Below are 20,931 nucleotides of genomic sequence, written 5' to 3'. Positions count from 1 at the left end.
TGAAGTGCCTACAGCAATGCCGCTGCCGGCTGGGTGTGTTTTGTGGTAGAATTCGGCAGAGCTCGTCGCACAGCGCACAGTAGGTGCAAAGCAAATGGTGGCCCTGACGGTCTGGACCTACAAGCATCTCTTTGGGACAGCCCCCATCGGCTGAGTGTGGGGCCTGAGGCACGCAGCGGCCAGAGCCTCATCTGAGCAGGGCGAAGCTGCTTCCGTGTGCCGCACCTGACCTCGCTGGCCCCAGCAGGGCCCAGGGCCGGGGCTACGGAGAACAGGCACTATGTCGGAAACCGCGGCGCGAGCCGGAACACAACGTCCTTTGTAAACCCTTCACACCTGGTCCACACCAGCACGCGTCCAGCGCCTGAGGCCTTCGGAACCCTGAGTACCCTGCACCCCGGTGACGGAGTGGGGTGAAGGAGGCGCAGCGCCCTCCCGACTCGGGCTCCACGGCCTGGCTGACGGAGGAAGGAGAGGAGAGCTCCGTGGTATCCCCTCGGCCGAGCGCCGCGGGCCCGGGAGGCCATTTTGAGAGCGCGAGGAGCGGCCGCAAGATGGCTGCGTGGGCACCAGGTGGGTCGCGGGGCCCAGGCGGGCTGAACGCGCATCGGGCCCCCAGGCTCCGGGGGAGGCCCTGCCGCCGCTCGCCCGGGCGGACCCCGCAGGTAAGAGTCACCCTGAGGCGGCCTGCCCACCTCCCGGACGGACCCTCAGTCGCGGTCGCCCAGGCCTGCTGTCCCGAGAGGCGGGCCGTGCGGAACAAAGGCGTTATTTTGGAGTCTGGAGCCGCGAGCGCTTGGAGCTCTTTTCATATCCATCCCGCCTCCAATTCCTCCAGGAGCGTGAGGCGCGTGGCTGACACCCGCGCAGCGGAGGCCCCCTGGGTGGGCCGCGCGCTGAGGCCGCCGTGCCCGGGCTGGGCGTGTCTCCGGCGGGAGGGAGGCGGTGGCTGGGGAGCCTGTGCTGGCCCGGTGGGGCGGCCTTGGTGCGACTGGGGCCGAGGAGGCCTCCGGATCAAGATCCAAGCCGATGCGGGAAGCAGGGCTGGCCTGCAGCAGCACCTTTGAACTTGCACCCTCCAGGTCCACCTTTGTCCCCTTTCCACCTGGGTGAATAACCTCAGTGCAGGCCTTGCTCCAGCTGCCTCAAGCAGTCTCTAGGCCTGGGTACAGGGACCCAGGGCATTAATGTGATGTTAGATTGTGTTTCTAGAACCCTGGTTTGTGCCAAACCTCATTCGAAGCGTTAATACACACAAGCGGGCCTCTCCTGGTTAGGTAGGGCGAGGAGCTCTCCTTTCTTTTCTTTATTACTATTATTATTTGTTGTTGACTTTTGCCGTGGCCAGGATGAGGACTCAGAGCTGTCCCCCACCATGCCATGCATGCCTATCACAGGCGTGGACTCATCATCCTCTGGTCTCATCTTTCAAACAAGCCCCCACTCCTACACATTCTTACCTCAGCCATGAGGGTTTGCCTTTCCACCCGCAGCCTCCTCACCTAAAGCCTTGGCCCCCAAATAGATTTTATGATTATTTGCTTGTTCTTTGAGTTTCTTGATAACAAGGACCTCTCCACTGCTCAAAAGGGTTTATAACCTTGTTCAGTGAGAGGAAGCTCACCAAAATTTTAGGGGTGAGGGTTTATTCTACGCGAGATATATAGAAAATGTAAAGCCTGGTGGTTATTATGTAGGTCAAATGCTCATGTCAACCTCAAGAAACCAGGCCAGGAGAGGTTAAGTGTTTTTCCCCAGGGTCGGAAAGTTCACTGTCAAGCTCCTGTGCTCATCCTCTCATGGCCAGGCTCTGGTGAGCTTCTCCTGATAACACCTCCTGTCCGCTCAGAACCCAGTGCTGCCTGTTTGTTCACTCCTAGTCCTTTGTGCGTTGGAGTCTGTGGATAATTCCAAACTAGAGGGTTGTTAACTCCCTGAGGCTGAGATGCATAGTGTGGGAGGGGGGACTCTATCTTAAGTTTTCTGGTGAGGGGTTGTTTCTGAAAAGTTGGTTCCTGAGGACACTGTCTAGAGACCGATCTCTTTCTCCATCTCTCTCTCCCTGGCAACTGGTATGAGCTGAATAAGGGTGTATAAGGGTACTTCCAAAAACTCATAGAAAATGTGTGTTATGAAGAAGCTATGCATTGCCTTTCATTTTTTTCTTTTTGCACCAGAGTAAGTTTATAATTTAATTATGTTTTCATTAACTCTTTGAAGTGCTCACCTGTTCTCACCTTTGTTTTCTCATTGGCCCTCACGGGTCTCTTAGAAGCCCATGCTGTTAGAGAGACCTGCACACCCCTTTGGGTGAACTCAGTTTTCCCATTATGCCGGCACAGTTACCAGGAGACCCCAGCTGACCCATTCTTTTGTCTTGCTTGGGTGGAGAGTCAGCTTTTCTGAACCTGCCCAGGTTTGATTCCCAAGTTCCCTGGCTTCAGTGCATACAGCTGGTGACTCATACTAGCACCCAAGCTGGTGACTCCCCTTGGGTGCTAACTTTACTTAGGGACTCTGCTACAGACAGGTTTTCTGGAAATCTGAACTGGGAAAGTGGCATGCCCCAGTGTGGGGAGGGGTTTGCATCTTGGTGTGGGGTCATACTCTGGCTAGATTCTGATTGTTGCCCTTGAGCAGAGTCTGAATGGGCAAGGCAGTGGGGATAAGGGAAACCCCAGCTATGGAAGAAAACCAGGGTCCAGCTCCCCAGATTAGTTACTGTCCACCAGGATTAAAAGCCCCAAATAATGCCTGCTTCTCCCCTCCTCTGTGCCGAGGGAGGACATGTAAATACAGCCGCACGCTCACTTAGACAGTAGATGTGTATAAATCAAATTTAGCAAATCAGATCATGGTTTAAATGCACTATTTAAAGCAGCCCTGCAGTGAAGCCTTTTACAAAGGGAATAATCATTTTGTGATGCTAATCATCAGTCTCCAATTTATCTCCTTTGTAAGTTCAATGTTGCTGCACTGGGTGTTCTGAAATTGGGGCGCTCTTGTGCAGGGCCCCCAGGGTAGGTAGGTAGCTGCCTGCTCCTTCTCACCCAAAGGCATGTCCCGCTTCTTTCCAGGTGCCTCAGATGTCTGTCACTTAGCCAGAGCTTCTCACTTATCCCACCCATCTTGTTAAGAGCGGGCAGAGACCACTGTTCAGCTCCTGATCATTTTTCTGAAATGTTTGCCCTTCTCACATGGAGGTTCAAACCCGCTGTTCCTGGAGCCTCAGACCAGCCCCTATCTGGTCTGAATTTTCTTTTGTTTCCCTGAACTTCTAGGACCTCTTGTGCTGATCATAGAGGCCGTTTTAGATATGAGATGACGCTGTCAGCCCCCCAGATTTAGAAAGTGTGTTAAATGTACTCAATTGCCAAACAGGCTGTGTCCAAAATATATTCCCTGTTCACAGAAGAAAATAAAACAAAACAAAAAAATAGAACTGAGGCCTCGGTGTTAAAATGACTTTCCACAAGTTAAAACCAGAACTGAAAGGAGAATCTGTGTCCTAATTGCTATAAAAGTGTTTTATACTCTGAGCTGTGGCTCCTTTCTCTGTTAAAAAAAAAAAAAAAAAAAACCATAATCAGAGACCATCTGGGTGGGACAGAAAGAATGAAGGGAAAGAGATGGATCCGAGTGGAATAAAGGAAGTGGGCAGGAAGCTGGGGGCTGTGAGGAGCCTGACCTTGCTTAGCTCACAGGCCCTGATATAGTGTCTTTGTCAATGCTGCCACTATTGACGCGTTCCTCAGTAATTATGACTGTGTGTTGGCATGGCGACTCAGAGTAAGAAGACGAGAAGCACGGGGTAAATGCACGACTTGTTCTGGCCTTCTAAAGCAGAGAGGAGCTTTTGTGGGTAGTTCTTGCAGGGAGACACTGTGGAAAATTCACCAGACCCAGTGCTGGAGTGTGGGTATTCACGCCCTGTAGAACCAGGTGGCTGTCTCCAGGAACATTACAGACTGAGGTCCCCAGCAAGGCCTGTGTCCAATGCAAAGGTCTCCAGGACCTCCTTCCTGTTGTCTTTGTCCCTGAGTAATATCAAGCATGTCCATTTCTACGACTCTCTGTTTCAAATAGGCTTATGTTGCCTGGTCCTTGATTTTGGTTTATCATGAAGTGATCCGTCTCATGGCCCTGGATGCTGCTTGATCTGGTTGCAAGGGCACAGTCTGATCCTCCCCTTCCCTCCCTGCTGTGCATGCCTCAGATTTGTGAGCCACACCCTGCCAGGAATGAGGGAATGTTGCAGCAGTGAAGAGCCGTGCTGTCCAATGTGATAACTGCTGGACGCATGGGGACTGTTGATACTGTATGTGGCCCATGTCACCTGCTGAGATGACAATGAATGGGGTAAATAAACACTATTAAAACAATGGTTCTTCTTTTTTAATGAGGCTTCTTGAACATTGAAAATTACATGTGGCATTTGTGTGCATTTGTTGGATGTTGCTGGTCTAGATTGCAGGATCAAGGCCTGTCTGGCCCTGATGTTCAGTAACTAATCCTCATGCTTCCTTGCCCTCCCTCCTGGCTCGGAGGCCTTTGGTGAGCTGTATGCTCAGAGGACCAAGGAGGAGCCAGGGGGCAGCAGTGAGAGCACCAAACCTACTGCCTTCTGAGGGGTCCCTGGGGTGAGGGCACTCTCAGTCCTCAGAGACAGAAGTCAGGGCCTGGATTTGCAGGCCACTCTGTTTTTTAGCATTTAGGCTGGGGGTAAGGCCAGCAGGTAGTCCCAGTCGTGTTTGGTTGAAGGCTTCCTGGTGCTCAGGCACAGTTGTAGATGACAGGAGAGATTCTTATCCCAGCAAGGATTTCGCATCGTCCAGCCACATGGAGACTGCAGAGCACAGGAGGCAGCCACGCTGGCCAAGCTGAGGGCTCCTGGATGCCCCAGGTCAGTGGCCCCTCCTCCTGCAGCCTTGCTGCTCTGGGCACTGAAGCTTCTGAGATGCACCTTGGCTCAAAGCCAGCATCTCCTTGGAGCGGCCTCCTGCCCTGGTCCCCTGCCAAGCCAGGGGTCCTCAGACATGCTTTCTGCGGGGAGGCACAGTTTTCTGCTCCTGGAAGGCAGAGGGGCCTACCTCACCCTTCTCACCTCCACAGACCCCTGGCTGAGGGGTCCAGCTTGCCTTCAGGCCCTTCCCCCTTCAGATAGTCCATTTTCCCCCTCTTGTAATTTTGGCTCGGAGAGAGGGACTCTTAGCTCCCAAAGCTCGAAGTTTGTGAAGAACCTGGGAGGTGAGGAATGGGGGACCGGGGCCTCATTATGAGTCATGCTGGTGGCCACAGGAGCTGGCGGCCAAGCTCTGCACACTGGACCTCCTCTGCGGCCTGCCTAGTGTGACAAGAAGGGATGGGTAAAGGAACCTGGGTCTGGTCTGCTGCTCACAGCCAGATACCATCTGGGTGCCTGCTTAGGGCATGTCTGGGGAGCTCCAGGTGGGAGAAGTCTCAGGCCCTAATAGATGCTTGTCTCCTGAGGAATCTGAGTTTAGAGAGCAGCATGAGTCTTTTGGGGTCACCGGGCATTGACTCTGCCCCATCCCCTGCTTTAACTGGCAACAGACCTGGAGAAGTGGACAGGAGGGCTCATGCTGGGCTGTGGGAGCCATGGAGAGGAGCATCCCTCCCAGCGCTGAGCTGCCCAGACTGCCCTAAGATTTTAGCCTTGCTGTGCTTCTCTGCATGATATTGGGATATCGGCCCAAGCCTGCTTGCCTACCCGTGGGAAAGCAAGACCTCCTCCTCCTCAGGGTTGTTGCTCTCTGCAGTAGTTCCCGTAGTCCCTTGGGGGAGGGAAGGGATCCATGCTGCCCTTCTGTCTGCACAGTTAGGCGGCCCAAGCCTTCCGTCTCCTAGGATGACCATCACTGCCTTGGCCAGCGCTGGGAGACAGTGATGAGAGGGCATCTTGGGAATACAGCTCCCCTGTCCCTTGAGTCTGTACATTTCTTTACCCTGTGTCTAGCCTGCTCTTCTCTCTTCCGTGGTTAGATCATGGGCTGTGGGATGAGGGAGAGGCCTGGGCTCAGTGGACATTAGGGAGAGATATCTGCCTACCTTCTTAGGGTCCCTGGGGCTCACTACTGTATGAACCAAACTAGGGCTAGTGACAACTTGTGACACTGCTGTCTTGCTGGTGCATCACACATCCGTCAGAGGTGAGGGTCCTAGGCAGGTGATGGCTGGGGACTGGGCTCTTGGTCCCCTGGGTTCTCTGAAGTGCAGGGAGGATCCCTTACCTGCCCCTGTCCTCTGGGAGCAGAGAACTCACCCTCAAGCAGCTGAGGGAGGCTGCTTCACACAATGTAGGCTGGTTCAGACCTTAAGAGTTTAGAATTTGGAGTGACATCTTCAGGGAAGGCATTCTGTTTCCTAGTACGTCTTCCGGGCTATTGGGAGGGTGGGCTAAGGCATCCTTGCTGGACAAGAAGTGGGGTATGGGAGAAGGCACAGAACTCCTGACTGAAATTAAGAAGTGAAAGGAGAAATTAAGAAGTGACTGGGCCAGAGGCGTGGGTCTGTAGGTCAACTCAGAGATGACGCCTGGGAAAAACCAGGGTCAGGATCTGGCTGAGGGGTCTGGTTTTGTCCACATGCAACACGGTGGGCATGGGGAGTGCTAAGCCCCATACTGACCAAACTAGCAGAACTAGCAGACACACAACCCTAGAGAGCGAGGGAGAGATCTGTCTGCTGGTCTACTCCTCAAATATCCAAAACAGCCAGAACCAGGCTGAAGTTAGGAACCAGGAACTCCATCTGACTCTCCCATGTGAGCGGCAGGGGCTCCAGCACTTGAGCTATCACCTCTGACTCTCCAGGCTGTATTGGCAGGAAGCTGGATCAGTGACAGAATAGCCGGGACTCTATCTGCCCTCTGATAACAGGGTTTGGTATCAAAAAGCAGTTCAACCCACTGTGCCACAGCACGTGTCTCTGCCTCTCACTGCTTATGGTGCCTGGCCTAGACTTTGGCAACTGCAGGGCTATGCCTTGGTACCTTCTCTCAGCTTGTGAAGGAACTGTGCCACGCAAGAACTGGAAGTCTTCCCACGCCACATCCACCACACTCATTTATTCATTCAGTGTTTATTGACCATGCATTATGTGTCGAGCTCTGGGCAAGGCCTCTGGGATTCAGAGAAGGAAACCACAGTCCTGGCTAGCACTTGAGCTGCATCTCAAGGAATTTCATGCGTCTGTCTTAACCGGGAGGTGGGAAGGGGCGCTGGATTAGCAGGCACAGGGGGGTTGTGGTTTCTTGGCTTCCCTGTCCCTTTTCATGTCCATGGAGCCTGGGAAAGCACAGTCAGATGCTCTTTCATGCTTTGCCCCAGGTCACCTTAAGCTGTCCATTAGCCTCAGCTAGAACTTTAATTCTCTAAATTCCATCAGAGACTCTGTATAGAACTGTGACATCTGTCATCCTTTATTCATTTAAAAAAAAAAAAAAAACTTGGATCTTAAGACTCAAAATAGCCAGAACCTGTCAGGATTTATATGAAGACTGGTGGGCAACACCTGAAATGCAATCAAATACTAAATGACCTCTGAATGAGTTCTCGTGGAGAAGGCTTCTTCTTAGAAGAATCCAGATGGTGTTGGGAGTACCAAGACTAGAATTCCTGGTTACTGAGTGTGAGTCTTGTCAGGTGGACTTGTACATCGCTGAGCAAGATTTATCCTTGTGGCCACTGGGTTCTCCATCATCCTCCCATGAGCCTTCCAGGGAGCAAGAAGAACAGATAGATTTTACATTATTGTTACTGCTTTGATGGTTGTGTTGGTGAGGTTGATGTGTGTGAGTTAATAAGATGAAACTCTTGGAAACTATATCGTGCTTGTCACGGACATAGGGGTGGGAGGAAGGGGTTACTGTGTCTCATCTAGCTGCATGGAAGGTGATTCCAGGTCTCTGAATGGAGCCCCAGGTCCTCAGGCTCCAGAAGACTCAGGGTGGGCATCCTCCACTCAGGGTCTGTTGGCCCAGTGCAGCTGCTGAGTGAGATGAGCATCATGGCAGGGGCTTTCTCACGGACAGGTAGGAAGCAGTCGTGAGCTGCACAGTGGAGGTGAACACTGCTTCTGCAACCTTCTGTCTCTCATTTCCTGGAAAGCTTCAGAGAGGTTGATGAAGGCAGCTTCCTAGGAAGATGGCATAGCCGTGAGCCACAGGATAGTGCGTGTAAGTCCTGGGTGTCCAGAGCCGGCCCTGAGCTTCCATTGCTTGGACTCCCTGGACGTGGTTTACTGTTGAACGTTCAGTGCACAGAATCTGGCCTTGGTAGACAGCACACAGTTTAGTCACAAGGCTGCAGAAGGGAGCTGCCTGTGTTCCCACGCTAGAGCATCTGGTGCTCACCACCCTGTTTCCCAGCCTGCTCTGCCCCCTCATGTTGTTTCTGTCCCCTCCAGGACATGCTCTGAAGTCAGAAGGCAGAGAAGAGAGAAGCTTGAGCACTGGTGGCAGAAGACGGAAGGTGGGTCCCTGTCCTGACCCAGGCACAGGGGCGGGGGGTTGGGAGGGACACACATTTGCAGATTGCATGACTCTCTGTGGGATGCATTCTGTTCTTGCAACTGTAGCTATGGCCCAAGGTGAGTCTGGGTCTTTGGTTACTATTATTTTTCTCCTTCAGGAAGAGAAGAGTCCAGCTTGGGAAGAGTGTTTCAGAGGGGATTTGTTCTATGCTGATGCCAGCAGCTGCTGTCAGAACAACTGCCCGTTAAGTCGATCTTAACCAATTTCTTTCTTTTTGCCCAATGACCAAACATTGGCTGTTTCCTATGGTTTGGCCTCAGACGTTTGCTGACCTTGGGGACAGCAGGCAGGGATCCCTGGAAGCACCTGCTGGAGGATCTCTGTAGTCGTCACAGCTCCTCCTCATCCTGTGGTGGCTTTCTCAGAATTGTTATTGCAACGAGAAGAGATTTCTGCAACCTGTGGGCTGACCCACACAGAAAGACTACCCCAGCCAGCTTGGAGCCCAGCACCATCCAAGCACCTTTCTGTCTTGACTTGGGAATAACCAGGCCAGTCCAGCCAGCCCTACCCGAGACTGAGGCCATCTCCAGGTCCCTGGGTTGGTGGCATTTCCTTGCACCTGGCCGCCAGCAGTGGCGTTTCACCTTGCCTTGGTAGCAGCAGCCATCTCGGGGTGGGGGCAGCGGTGTAGGGAGCCAGGCTGAGGGGGCTGGCTCAGAGCCTCACTGTAACCCCTCAGCCACCCTAGTGGCGGCAGCCCAGGTTGTAGACTTCTGATTGAATGCACTAGCTGGCCTGCATTCATTACACCATTGTCAGTGTGTGTGTCTGGGGCTGCCTCTGGGAGTGTGTGTTTCTTTTTGTGTCTGCGTGTCAGTGTCAGGCTGTGTGTGTCTATTTATGTCAGCCTGTCTAGGCGCCATCAGTGGGACAAGGAGCTGGGAGGAAGGGGGGGGTGTATTTCAAAGACCCAGCTCCTCCCCTCAGAGACTAGAAGTTGCATGAATGTATATATGAGGGTACTGCAAAAGATCTCTGGAAAAAAATGGAATTAAAACTTAGCTTTATTTTAGTAAAATTGTAATGAAATTATTGAAATGTATGTATCACTGTTTCATAATGAACTCTGATGTCCCCTTGTACATATGATAGGGAGGCTCCTGTATCGAGATCTTCTTTCCATGCTGCTCATTGTGTGGGGCTCCCTGTGAGCAGCCGCTGGCAGGGTGCGCCCCATCTGTGCTGAGCTTCCAGCCTTGCCTTCCCGCCCACCCGCCGCCCGTGGGAGCCTCTCCCTTTGCAGCTCACTGTCCTCTGCTCTCTAATTTATTAGCTGGGAAGGAGGAGAAAATGAAATGTTGCCTGAAAAAGACAATGGCCAGGACAGCAGGGCCCACCCTGCCCAGCCAAGCCCCATCTCCTCCTCCGTGGCAGGTTCTGCACAGCGCTCAGCCAAGCCAGGATGAAGCAAGGGGAGAATGCTCCCAGAGGTCCTCGTGGGAAGGTGCCTGGCCCTGCAGAGGTAGCGGAGTAGGCAGCTCAAGTTGGAAAGGCCAATCAGATGGAGGTTTATCCAAAAGGCCCTCATCCTGCCCCTCCCCGACTCCCAGGACTTGCTCCCCAGCTCCCTGCCAGGCAGGCGCGGGGGAAGGGGCCTAAGGCAGCTGCAGGGGCTGTGTTAGTAAACACTTTCCTGGGTTCCCATTTTCTTCACACCCCCCCACCCTTCTCCACCCTCCGATGCCCCGTACACACTCCCACCCTCTAGCATCCCCTTTTTTGAGGCCTACACAATGAGCTCATTGTCCAGGGTGTGATTTGAATAAGGGATCTGCGGGCCTGTTCCCAGCATTGTCCAAGGGGCTGGGAAAAACCCCAGCGCAGGCAGGAGGACCAGGCCAGACAGAGACAGATGCCTAAATTAGCAACAAAGCTTTGTGCGGGTCCCCCAGACAAGGACTGGCCTTGTTTGCGTGGATTCGAGGGTGTGGAGCTGGCCGGCTGCTCGCATGTCTCCCCATGTTAATTAGTTTTGCATGCATGTCTGAAAAGGTGCCAGGGGAGATGTGTTTGCCTTTCCCCAGGAGGGGGCCCTGTTTATGGCTGGCCCAGGGCTGGGGGCTGTGGCCCTGGCAGACTGGGTCTACCTGGAGCGCTGAGGTCTAAGCCTGGGGTGGGATGGGGGAGTGATCTTGGCTCCCCCCATTCTGTTCTCCTTATGCCCTTTGTGGGACCTGGTAATGCTCCCTGTGCCCCCTCCACACCTGAAAATCGGTCAGCTCTGACTTCAGGGAACTCCCTGGCTGCCTCCCGGACCCAGGCCAGGGCTTGTCCATCTGGCAGTCTGTCTCGCAACCCAGGGCCCCTTGAGACCGGGCAGCAAAAGCGACCATTCTGGGCTCTGCTCTGTCCCTGAGCCAGATGGCCAGTCTGCTTATCGCATTACGTCCCTCCTGGCCCTGGACCCCTGCGGTTGAGCTGGGATCTTGTGTGGGACATGATGGAGAAGCTCTCTATTAGCCCTTATACAGGCCTGACCCTGAATGGAAGGGGTTTGGCAGATGGAGCAGGAGGCACTGTCTTGCCACTGACTTGCTAGGTGACTTTGGTGGGCCACGTGTCTCCTGTCATGCCAAATCTCAGCTATCTCACTGTCACCCCAACTCTCAGCGATCTTGCTGATGAGATGAGAGCAGAACTTCAGGAATCTCCTGGTTCCCTTCCAGCCCACAAAGGCTGCAATGGTGGTGCTTGTAGTACTGATGCTGATTGTTGCATGTTGATCTGACATAGCACCAGGGCAGAAATGGTACTCCTGATTGCTGGTGAAGGGGTGCTTCCTGCTGGGACTCCAGCGCAGGCTTGAGTCGTCAGAGGGAGCAGACCCCAGGAGGGGCCTCACACACCCTCTGCTGCCTCGGCTCTGCACAGCGGGAAGCAAGCCTGGGCCCAGCAGATGGGCCTTGGCAGTGGTACCAGAGAAACTGTAGCGAAAGCAGCTGCCAGCTAGCAGGACCTGAAGTGTCCCCAAAGCCCTCCCCCCGCTTTTTTTTTTTAAATATTCACTATTTATTTGTTTATTTACTTTTGAAGGCAGATTTAAAGAGAGAAGAGACAGAAAGATCTTCCATCAGCTGGCTCACTCCACAAATGGCCACAACCACCAGAGCCAGTCTGATCCAAAGCTGGAAACTAGGAGCTTCCTCTGGGTCCCTCATGTGAGTGCTGGAGCCCAAGCAATTGGGCCATCCTCTGCTGCTTTCCCAGGCCACACTCAGGGAGTTGGAGGGGAAGCTGAGCAGCCAGAGTATGAACTGGTGCCCAGCGGGACGCCAGTGTTGCCAACTGGTGGCTTTGCTGACTGTGCCATAGCGCTGTCCACAGTTCTCATTTCCTACAAACCCGGTGATCCTGCATAGACAGAAGGGACCTTCGTGGACTACATGACAATGAATTGGGGAAAGCTGCAAATGCCATCCTCCCTGTCCTCTCCCTCTGCACTTGTCCCCTGCCCAGGTGGGGCCTTGCTCTGAGCCCTGGGCACATTCTCAACATCCAGGAAGCTCGTAGTTCCCTCATCCGCCTCTCTTTCTTCTGTGTCCAGGGAGCCTTTTGCTTTGCCCTTTCCCCTCCTGTCCAGGTGACCCCTCACTCCAGCCGGATGTTCAGAGGCAGTGAGGTTAGGGCTCCAAAGTGGGGACAGGATGCGAGAGCTGCCCATGGCCCTCCCCGCTCCCACCCCACCATCCCTGCTGGGGTTCCAGCTGCCTCAGCTGTGGCTCTGAGCCCCTTAATCTGGTGATAAGGGTGGTGCTGGGGGCAGCTGGCAGCAGCTTTAGGAGGTAACAGGGGATCTTGGGAGTCACACTCTGCTGACGGAGCGTCACGCAAAGCCGAAGAATCACATTCCAAGTGCAGTTTCCCATTCCCAAGCAGGTGGCCAGCCTGGCGGGGCCCAGTGTGGGTTATGCCCAGTGGAGGCTGGGGCTCAGGCCCTGCATGCAATCGGGCATCTCCTGCTTTTTATTCCTGGGAAGAAATTCCCAAGGTAAGGCTTTCCAGCTGTTTCTGCGTGGCTTGGGTTTTATTGTGTGGTCACTGAGCCTACCCCAACCCCAACCCCCAAGCCCTCTGGTCACCCATCTCGGTTAGAAGCCACTAATCTCTACATGGTGGTACTTCTCCTGGCCAGCTGGTCAGGGAGTGGGGATTTGTCTAGAACTAAGCAAGCATGCCGGTCAGTGTACCTCTCTGCTTAAACTCGGTGCACCTGATAAAGCCTGTAGAGCTGGAGTGAGGAGGGGCCGAGTGCAGGCCCCACAGGAAGAGAGTGGCCCCGATCCTTGGTTGGAGGAGGGAAGAGCGGAGTTACAGTAAGCAGAGGCCGAACCCGGGGCTGTGCTTCTGGCGTCACCAGATGAGTGAACCTTTAAGACCTCATCTATAAATGGGAATGATGACTCTGGCTAGGCACTAGGGGACACGAAATTAGGCTACCCTCCCTCTCCTCTTTCCCTCAGAGGTGGAGCAATTTATGAGGGAATTGAGCTTCCCCGAGTGTTTAACAACTGTGAAGGGGCAGGGGCTGCTGGTGATCTTGAGACTATCTGAGTACCCATACAGCCTGAGCGCCGCCTTATCAACATGGCTGTTGGCTCAGACCATACGCCAGAGCTGACAGGAGTTGACGCATCTCCATGTCCTCCTGCTCCATCACGGGTCTCCATCAGCAGATGTGTCTCCAGGGCAATTCTTGGCCAGGCCACAGGAGGCCGAGTCCTGGGACTTCCAGGGTGCAGGTCTTAGCAGCAGAGTGGAGAGAGCGAAGGTCCTTCTCCATCCCTGACCTCTATTGGCTACAGAGATTGCCACCAGGCTGGGCATTGACGGGGAGGGAGGTGGCAGAAGGGGGTGGACAGGTTTCTCATGGGGGTCTCACCATCCCCATACCCCTCTCCCCCTGCCACTTCCCTCAAAAGCACTGTGGCTTGGGCTTGGGGCCCAGATGGGGGTCTGTCTGCTCTGACTCACCTGTGTCATTTTCTTTTGTTGGGCTGTGGAATGTCAGGGCAAGCCATGGCAGGGAGGAAAGCTCCAGTCTTGGCCCCGGGTTACCCCAGACCACCCTGGACGTGGGTGTACTTTGCCCACAGTGGTTTATTCTAGCTGGTCTTTCTGTCTGCCTTCTTAGGTGGAATTCCTGCCTTGGAGGACCCGCGGTGGCCCAGGAAAGCCACAGGCATGGGAAGGCACAGCCCCACTTAGTCGGAAATCAGAGAGGTGAACTACCCCCTGCCCCAGCAGCCTCAGGATGGCCCCTTCCTTTCTAGGAGACCCAGCCAACTTTTTCCGTTTCAGGCTTCCCTGGGGTATGTTGCAGGCATTGAGGGAGAATATCAACAGATAGGATTTCTCTGTTTCTCACATAAGTACGAAAAAATTATTTTTTTAAATGAAAAAAAAGCAATGGCATTTGGTGTTCTGTTCAGAGTGCCTGGCTGCAGCTCCCAGCTCCAGCTGATGCAGTCCCTGGAAGGCAGCAGGTGACGGCTCCAGCAGTTGGGTTCCTGTCACCCACACGAGAGGCCTAGACTGAGTTCCTGGCTCCCAGCTTCAGTCACTGACTCCCATCTGCTGGCTCCCTCTGCAAAATAACAACAGGCAAACTGTAAATAACTACTGTAGAAATTCTATGAAGAAGGAAACCCGGCTCGCTGCTGACAGGTGGCATGGGGCTGAGGAGTGGCCTGCCCTAGAGCAGGTACTGGCCAGGCATACCACCTACTTCTCACCTAGAGGCCTTTGCCTTTCCTACCAGTTCCACCTGCTCCACAGCCCTTTGGGGGCAGTGGGTAGGATGGGGATATGGGGTTGGTAGTGTTCTCATTGGGTCTGCCCTGTAGCCTGGGAGGCAGCACTACTTGGTTCCTGGGTGCTCTCCCAGCACACCCACCGGGTGTCCCTGCCATCTGCACAGCTGCCATAATGGGGTGAGGAGATCAGGTGAGCACTGGTTCAGCCCCTCCTGCAGCCAGCCATGAGCCTCTCTGAGCCTTTGTCTTAATAATCTTAATTTTTAAGATTTATTTTATTTGAAAGAGTTACAGAGAGAGAGAGAAGCAGAGACATACATAGAGACAGAGATCTTCCATCCACTGATTTGCTCCCCAAATGGCTGAAGGAGTCACGCCGGGCTGGTCCAAAATTGGGAGCCAGGAGCTACTTCCAGGTCTCGCATGTGAGTATAGGGGCCCAAGGACTTGGGCCGTTTCTACTGCTTTCCCAGGTCATAGGCAGGGAGCTGGACGGGAAGTGAAGCAGCCGGGACATGAACCAGAAGCCACATGGGATGCTGGCACCACAGGTGGGGAATTAGTGTGCTATGCCCCTGTGCTGACCCCTGGGCTCTTATTTCTAAAATGAAAATAGCCATACCTTTCTTATAAAGCCATGGTGAAACACTGAAATCTCACAGGCACAGTATCTTGAAATGATAGGTTGGCTTAATATCTTCTACCTCTTGGTCCCAGCTGAACCAAAAGGCTTTGAAGGCCATAGCCGGGAGCCCTCGCCTCCCTTGACCTCTCACTGTGGGCTTCCAGGCCAGCCCTGGAATAGTTCCTTCCCTCAGCCTCACCCCACTGGCCTCCCTTCCTCTCTAGGGAGCAGAAATACCTAGTTTCAGCCCTAATAATACCTGAAATGAGATTTATAGGACACCTCCCTCCCCAGAGTACAGCACTGTTCGTACGTTCTCCCTCTTATCTTTAGATTGCCCTCCAAGTGAAGTGATGGGACAGCCCCTTTCCAACTTGTATGGAGTTGGGGACAGAGAAGTCAGTCGCAGCACCCGCCAAGGTCACAGGACTGGAGTACAGCCGAGCTCATCAAGGAGGGGACAGGGAAGCAGCACCCAACCCTGCATGCGGAGTCAGGGATGAAGACGGAGGGGGACTCGGCAGTGCTGCCATTGGGGGTCACCTGGCATGGCCCCCAGGGAAATGTGTCCAATTCACCTGATGGGACCTTTGCTTTTGTCTATGGGCCCAGCACACCTCAATCTGTTCTGAGTCTGATGGGCTGTGGGGCACTCTGGCCAGGCCTCTCCCCTTCTGCCCTCCTGAACCCCCCTGCCAAGGGAAACTGCCACCAATATGTCCACCTCAAAGAAGGCAGCATGCCAGGAAAGCTACCCAAGCACGGGGCAGCAGCCTTCTAGCAGCTAACGATTCCCCCTCCCCAGCTGTCCTCCTCCTTGGTGCTCCTCTTCCTCCCTCCTCCTGCTCACAGCAGGCAAGGCCTGACTGGGGGAGGCGTGCTGCTGTGCTGTTGCCAGGGAGCTGGGAGGCTGGCTTGAGCTATGCAGGGAAAAGGCTCTGCCTGTCAGGGTGTCTGGGATGAGCCGAGGGCCTGTGCTGCTGGGCTCCAACACGTCTCGCCTCTTGTTCTGTGTCTGAGAACAGTGAAGCTGGGCAAGGTTCAAGGGCAAGCTCGCCATTCATTGGTCAGGGGTTCTCCATGTCCCATGGCTCCCAGGGATGCCTCCCCCTACTTCTCCCTCCTGTGACACATTTCAGTGCCTTTGGTCAGGACTACACACCAGCCTTTGCCCAACCCCCTCTCTCAAGCTCCCTGAATAATCTCTTCCAGGGGCACCTGGCAGCATAAACCCAACAGCTGCAGGAAGCCCTTTTGACAGGATCCCAGCCTTGCTGGCCTGCTCTGCATTCCAGGGCCTGTGTGGGCTCTACTACCTCCTGACTCACAGCACCCTTAGGCCAGCTGCCTGCACAGGCCTGGACGGGTGACTAGTGAGCACTGCCCTATGGACCATGTGCCAGTGTCATGCAGTTCTCTGGACTCCCTGAATGTCCCCATATCCACAGGGGTCCAAATCAGTGCCATCACGGGCACTGTTGCTAGGAGAATGCCAGTGATCATCGTATTTGTAAAAGTTACCAGGGTGTTTCTTCTCAAGAGTACCAAGTTGGGAGGGGGCTTGCTTCGGACCCTTGCAGTCCCTTATCAGTGTTGAAAGACCAGCTCCTCTGCCCTGTGGATCCAGCTTCCTGCGAACTCACCTGCAAAGCAGAAGACTACGGTGCTGGTGCATGGAGACCCAGCTGGAGTCCCAGGCTCCTGGCTTCAGCCTGGCCCAGCCCTGGCTATTGCCAACTTTTGGGGAATAAACCAGTAGTTGGAAGATAACATTCACTTTTTTTTCTTTCTCTATTACTTCATCCTTCAAATAAAAATTAATTTTTTTGGCAGTCATCAGTGTGCTTGTGGTTGAATGCTTTCTGGAAATACTTGTTAGTAGGAGTGGGGATGGAGTATAAAAATACTTTTATTGAAAACTGTAAAGAGGCTATTAAATATAATAGGCCCAACTTCTTTGTTTTTTTATTTTATTTTATTTTATTTTTTAATAGTGATTACATGGTTGATCAGGGTGGGAAGGATAGAGATGTAGGGAAAATTGGGTGAACTCATTGGTTCCAAATCTGCTATTTCTTGTTATTTCTGGGGGAGGGGAGAGAGAAAGGGGGAAACCACTCACAACTTCACACACGTGCCAGGACCCAGGGATGAAGAACCACCACTTCATATCAACCCAGAATCTCACGTATACATATTCCGAGGGTTCTGTCCAGGTTTTGGACAGTTCTGAAATGCTGCTGATTTCACCGATCTGAGGATGATGTCACTTCCCAATGTCCAGTGGCTCCATTCACCTAGATTTTTTGCTGTCATAGTTTGGGGTAGTTGTCCAGTTTGTTCTGTTCTTCTGCTACAGCACCAAATGAACTGCCATAATCTCTTTATAACAGGGCCTGTGTCCACTGCTCCACCTTTTTCATTAGGTAGGACATGTTCTTGCAGGTGAGTCCAAGGACCTGGTCCAGGAGACCCAAGCCCCACTGAATCTCCCACTCCTAGGGCTCAGAAACCCAGCACCCACCTGTAGGCGGGCCCCAGGACCCAGGCCAGGCAACCCAAGCCCTGCCAGATCCCCCACCCCTGGGGCTCATGAACCCAACCTCCGCTGGGTCCAGGCTGGCATGACTCACCTCACCTCAGCATCCTCAGTGTCACTGCCCAGCCTGGCCTAGTCTAGTCTGCCCCCTGTTCCAGCTCCTGCTAGTGGGTGCTGTAGCCTCTCCCAGCCCAGCCTGATTGCTGTCCTGGTCCTAATGTGCACTGGCTGGTGTTGTGGCCCAATCTGGCTTCTGCTACCCTCTGCCCTGGTTCTCAGATCTGCCAGTGGGTGTTATGTGTTAGGGTCTGTCCCCAGGCCTGACCCACAAGTATGCAGGAGGGTACTGTAACCTTGTGTGGTCTGGGTGCTCCTTGCCTTGCTTCTTGTGCTCACCTGCAGGGACTGTGTCCCAGTGAAGGAGTTTCCCAAGCTCCTCCATCTAGTCTCCTCCCAGTGGCAGTTCTTGTTCACACCAGTGGATTGTTGGCCCAGGTTGACTTTGTCCACCTCCTGTCCTGGCAAGAACAGTGAATAGGCCCAATTTCTGTCAACCAGCCTAGGCTAGAAGCTCCAGGAGCACCCCAGTGATGTCACAGGAAAAGCCATCCCTGAGGCACTGGTGGCTTCTGCCACTGGCCATTTTCAGATTTAATAGTCACCACATCCTCCTGGCTGCTACTGCGAATGAAGCACCTACTGGGTGCCAGGCTTGCTATCCATGGGGCTTGCTTAGGTAGGTCTCATCATTCTTGTTTTAGGCCTGTGGAAGACCGTGATTGATCTATACAGGCTGTTCCAGGGCAAGGGAGGGGCAGAGCTGGAACCGGGGCCCAGTGTTGGCTGTTGGTTTCCCTCCCACACCTGTTCCTCTACTCTCAGGAGCTGTCTGTTCTGGGAAGAGGCCCATGGTTACTCCAAGGTGGTGCCAGCAGCGGCTCCCAATGTATACGGAGGCTAGAGGGAAACAGGTCAGGGCCCCATTGAGGTGTCCCACCTGGGGATGGGCCGGCTTGGTCAAGGTGTCAGGCTATGGAAGATCCCGCCTGTTCCAGAGAGGAACAGATCACCAGGAAGAATGCCTAAGAGCACCAGCCTGAGGCTCCCATCATCTCCCAAAAAATAAATGGCAGGGAAATTGTGAGGGGCCACACAGAGTCCTCTACATCCATCACAAGCCAGGGGCTACACTATCTCTTGAGATGGGGAGGGAAAACCTCCCAGAGCTACCTGGGAAACTTGCCAGAATGCTAGGTGCCTGGATAAGCAGCCAAGTCACCCCAGATCATTTATGGGGCCGGCTAAGTGAGAATGAAGGAAACATCAAAACCAACCTGTTGGAGTAAGTAGACCGTCAGAGCCAGCCCCTGTGCCGTAGGGCTGTGATTCCTCTCTCTGTTGGGGCTGGGGTAACATTGATATTCCCACTTTACTCATGAGGACATCAAGACCCCCAAAATTTGAGTTCCATTAATAGTAAGTGCCAGAGCCATGATTTCAAACTGAGTCTCCTTGGCCATAAAGTGTATAACTCCAAAGGGTACCCTAAAATACCCCCAAAGTTACTCTATTTGACTTGGGCACTCAGAGGAGTGCCAGCTCCCACAAGTTCCTCTGCTGCAAGGTAAACCACATATCAGCCCTTGCCTGGAGCTTTTTCCCAATTTAATCTGCTGTCATCTGTCTCTGGGAGTGTGCTCAGCCCGGCAACTGCGGCAGGAGAGAAGTTACAGCTTGTGGCTGTTCCTGCTGCTGCCAGGTTCGGGGCTGCTGGCCCCCTACCCTCCTTGGTGCCCCTAGCCTGAAGGAGCATGGCGGGAGGATGAAGTGCTCCCCGGCCTGCTGTAGTGGGTGCTACCCTAGGTTGCCTGCTGGGGCACCCTGACAAGGCTGAGGCCAAGAAGGACAAGTGAGAGCGCAGAGGTGATGCCCAGGCAGACTGAGGCCAATGGACTCCCCCAGATGCTGTGGGGGAGGCTTCCTCCCACCATGGGGCACCTCTGCTCTTCCTGCCCTGCAGTCAGGGTTGCTGGGGGAACGTGGGGAGGACAGTAAGTCCTCACCACCCACTCACAGAGGCAGACGTTGTCTGGAGTGTGGACGGGAAGCAGCTTCACCAGGCCTCGGGAAGTCTCAGATTTGGGCTGGGGCCATCTGGGAGCACAAAGGCTGGGTCCCACCCCAGGCTTCTCTGGCCTTGAGCCTGGCACTGCCTTGCCTTTGCTTCCAGATCGCTGAACACCCTCCCAGTGTCTTCTCTTAGCAACCCTGCAGAACTTAATCCCGTCGGACAGACTTGCAAACAGGTTCAGAGAAGGTAAGAAGTGAGTACAGTCACACAGCCAGCCGGGAACCAATGGAGCTGGGTTCCAGATCCCATCTCCACCGCTAGAATGGGGCGCAGGGGTGGAGGGGAGGTGCTGGAGATGATCTGAAAGCCGGGCAATTTTTGTCACCTCTGTGCAAAATCACAACCCTGCGTTCACCACAGCTTTCGTTTTCACAGGGCCCTGAGACGCCAGATAACAATACTAGCCTGTGTCAGGCACTTTTCCCAGCGCTTATTGGTTCCTTACATTGTGGTTAAATCCTCCAGAGACCCAGAAGCATATCTGAGCCACGAAGTGGGTTAAGGTTGATGTTTGCCGGCCGTTCGATGCCGCCCGAGCCTGTGCGCCTGCCCAGGTGCAAGGCACGGAGCCCCTCTGTACACATCCTTCCGAAAGGGCCGGCGCCCACAGCAGCCTCGCCCTGCCCCAGGACCCCAAATGAAACGTCTCCCACCGGCCGCACTGCAGCCCCAGTCGTGTTCTTTCGGTCCCTTGCGGGCGCTACCCACCGACCGGAAAGCGGCGCTTTTCCCGGGGTTCGCGGCTACCCCCCGCCGCGGGGCAGCAGGCTCGAGCCCCGGGGCGTCGGGGCGGAGTGGAGGGACTGCGGGCTGGAGGGAGAGGTCTGAGGGGCGAGGCACAAAGAGCTTTTTATTCAAATTTGTTTAGAGTTTCGCGAATTTGCATGAAAAATGTGTGAGAAACGCCAGCTCCGGTGACCTCACCCGCACCTGCCATTAACGTTCAATTAGCTGCTGAATAGCGGCGGCCGACGCGACGTGCAGAGAATCCGGCCTGCTCCGCGCAGTCGGGCCGTGCGCGCGGCCCGGGAGGGAGTGAGAGACCCCGGGAGGGGAAGGGGGGCCGCAGCCACAGGAACTTGGCTACACCCCGATTCTCCGAGGGGACCTCCTGATTCTGAACCTCCAGGCAGTGTGGGAGAATGTCCCCAGCGCGGAGGACAGCGGGCTCGCCCGCGACCCCGGACCGAATGTGGACTGTCAAGCGCCGTCCAGCTCAGACAGACTTCCTCGCCACCTTCAGGACAAAGTGTCAAGTACAGTTCAAGTTCAGGGCCAGGCCTGGGGGGCGCCCAGCCTTCCCCGGCAGGCCTTTTGTTCTCCGGG

The 20,931-nt window shown here is 54.3% G+C and overlaps 1 long non-coding RNA gene across 3 annotated transcripts; it reads left to right on the top strand.

Moving 5' to 3' along the window:
* Positions 1-2: 2 nt before the first annotated feature.
* LOC131480520 (uncharacterized) lies at positions 3-16,448 on the top strand. 3 transcript variants are annotated; one of them, XR_009245580.1, is made up of 5 exons: positions 3-573; positions 8,428-8,502; positions 9,046-9,170; positions 11,591-11,715; positions 15,269-16,448. It is a non-coding gene; the product is annotated as an uncharacterized LOC131480520 (long non-coding RNA). The 3 variants fall into 3 exon arrangements; XR_009245581.1 differs by lacking the exon at positions 9,046-9,170 and having other exon boundaries at positions 8,428-8,492; positions 11,595-11,715; XR_009245579.1 differs by lacking the exon at positions 9,046-9,170 and having other exon boundaries at positions 8,428-8,492.
* The last annotated feature ends 4,483 nt before the right edge of the window (positions 16,449-20,931 follow it).

The sequence above is a fragment of the Ochotona princeps genome, chromosome 6 (genome assembly GCF_030435755.1).
Source record: "Ochotona princeps isolate mOchPri1 chromosome 6, mOchPri1.hap1, whole genome shotgun sequence".
Classification (NCBI taxonomy): domain Eukaryota; kingdom Metazoa; phylum Chordata; class Mammalia; order Lagomorpha; family Ochotonidae; genus Ochotona; species Ochotona princeps.
Note: the sequence above shows the minus strand (reverse complement) of the source record. Positions and strands in the feature narration are given on the sequence as shown.